General features: G+C 49.8%; 1 non-coding gene across 1 annotated transcript in view; it reads left to right on the top strand.

The window, feature by feature from the left end:
* Nucleotides 1-1,226: 1,226 nt before the first annotated feature.
* The window catches only part of LOC143472909 (small subunit ribosomal RNA), a 1,808-nt gene continuing 534 nt past the window's right edge, over nt 1,227-2,500 (top strand). The window contains exon 1 of the ribosomal RNA XR_013120214.1: nt 1,227-2,500. This exon is cut by the window's right edge and continues 534 nt beyond it. This is a non-coding gene — a ribosomal RNA (small subunit ribosomal RNA).

Raw genomic sequence — 2,500 nt, 5'->3', positions numbered from 1 at the left:
TGTGATTCAATATATTTTGTATGACACTCTGTTACATTGTCGTAATTGAGCTCTTCAATTTAATTTCATTTAATTTAATTTTATTTTATAATTTAACAATAACTTTGTACAATTAAATAACTTTAATTGATAAATACGTTGTCATTGCCTTGCATTGACTCACGTAGCTTTGCAATGCTGCTTGATGATCATTTGATGATTTTGTTGTATGACATATATTGTTATGATTATATCGATTAAAATTGTGCACTTTGACACTGTATGGCATTAGATTAATTTTATCAAGTCGATTCACACCAAAAAAATGTTAAAGTCCAAACGCCCAGGTCGCGCGGATAGCCCTCACCCGCCGCGGATTTTCCCAAGTCGGAAGAGCTTTAGCCGCGAGTCGGTGTTTGGACTTTAACTTTTTGTTGGTGTGATGAGACTTGAAAATTTTTTAGAGTCCAAACGACCAGGTCGCGCGCATAGCTTTCACCTGGCGCGGATTTTCCGAACTCGGGAGAGCATCACGCGCGGGTCGGTGTTGTGGACTCTGAAAATTTTTCCCATCCACTCCAAAAAATGTTAGAGTCCAAACGCCCAGGCCGCGCATATTCTCTTGACCGAGCGCGGATTTTTCGACCTCGGAAAAGTTTTTGCCGCGGGTCGATGTTTGGACTCTGAAATTTTTTCAAGTCTCGACAAAAAGTTAAAGTCCAAACGTTGGGAAATATTTTCAGAGTCCAAACGTTCGAGTTGCGCGCAGTGCCCGGCCGGGGCGCGGTTCGGCGGCCACGGCAAGCGGCCACGCACCTTCCCAAACTCCAAATCCGGCCGCGAGCTCGCGCGATCCCGAGGCCGTTCTGGGGTACCATGGCGATGCAGGATTCTGTGACTACTATGAGGGAGCAGGCAGTCGTGTGAGCGAATGCGCGCGCGAGTGCGAATCGAAGCAGAATCGATCTCGGTTGGCGTCGGGCACGATGGGCAGATGTAATGCTGTTCGCGCGGTCGCCCATGCTTAGCCGGGGTTTTGAGCGGTCTGTCGGATCCAGTGGCAAGCTATCGGCGTGCCTCGGCGCGAGTATTGCACTCGAATCGCCGGGCAGCGTCCGGAATTGACGGTTTTCGGAGCTCGTGCAAGCCGCGAGCGTAGTGTTTGAGTAGCGATGTACACGGAGAACGTGTGAAAAGAAACGCGGGGCGCCCGTCGTCCCGCAGCAGCCTCGTTTGCTGCGAATAGCTACCTGGTTGATCCTGCCAGTAGTCATATGCTTGTCTCAAAGATTAAGCCATGCAAGTGTAAGTACGAGCTCTCGTACAGTGAAACTGCGAATGGCTCATTAAATCAGTTATGGTTCATTTGATCGTACGTGTTACTTGGATAACTGTGGTAATTCTAGAGCTAATACATGCGAAAAGCGCCGACTCACGGAGGCGTGCATTTATCAGACCAAAAACCGACCGGGCCTCGGCCCGTGCTCGTTGGTGACTCTGGATAACTTTGCGGATCGCACGGTCTTGCACCGGCGACAAATCATTCAAGTGTCTGCCCTATCAACTTTCGTCGGTACGGTATCTGCCTACCGAGGTTCTTACGGGTGACGGGGAATCAGGGTTCGATTCCGGAGAGGGAGCCTGAGAAACGGCTACCACTTCCAAGGAAGGCAGCAGGCGCGCAAATTACCCATTCCCGACGCGGGGAGGTAGTGACGAAAAATAACAATGCAGGACTCTAACGAGGCCCTGTAATTGGAATGAGTACACTCTAAAACTTTTAACGAGTATCCATTGGAGGGCAAGTCTGGTGCCAGCAGCCGCGGTAATTCCAGCTCCAAAAGTGTATATTTAAGTTGTTGCGGTTAAAAAGCTCGTAGTTGGATTTTGGGCTCGGGCCGTCGGTCCGTCGCAAGGCGTGTACTGGCGTGCCCGGCCTCACCTTCGGTTCACCGTCGGTGCTCTTGACTGAGTGTTGGCGGCGGCCGGAACGTTTACTTTGAAAAAATTAGAGTGTTCAAAGCAGGCGGTTCGCCTGAATAATGGTGCATGGAATAATGGAATAGGACCTCGGTTCTATTTTGTTGGTTTTCGGAGCGCGAGGTAATGATTAAGAGGGACGGACGGGGGCATTCGTACTGTGCCGCTAGAGGTGAAATTCTTGGATCGGCGCAAGACGAACAACTGCGAAAGCATTTGCCAAGAATGTTTTCTTTAATCAAGAGCGAAAGTCAGAGGTTCGAAGACGATCAGATACCGTCCTAGTTCTGACTATAAACGATGCCAACTAGCGATCGGGGGGCGTTACTTTGACGACCTCTCCGGCAGCTTTCGGGAAACCAAAGTCTTTGGGTTCCGGGGGAAGTATGGTTGCAAAGCTGAAACTTAAAGGAATTGACGGAAGGGCACCACCAGGAGTGGAGCCTGCGGCTTAATTTGACTCAACACGGGAAATCTCACCCGGCCCGGACACAGTGAGGATTGACAGATTGAGAGCTCTTTCTTGATTCTGTGGGTGGTG

This window comes from Clavelina lepadiformis, unplaced genomic scaffold (genome assembly GCF_947623445.1).
Source record: "Clavelina lepadiformis unplaced genomic scaffold, kaClaLepa1.1 scaffold_191, whole genome shotgun sequence".
Lineage (NCBI taxonomy): Eukaryota > Metazoa > Chordata > Ascidiacea > Aplousobranchia > Clavelinidae > Clavelina > Clavelina lepadiformis.
This window is presented reverse-complemented; position numbering and strand designations above follow the sequence as displayed.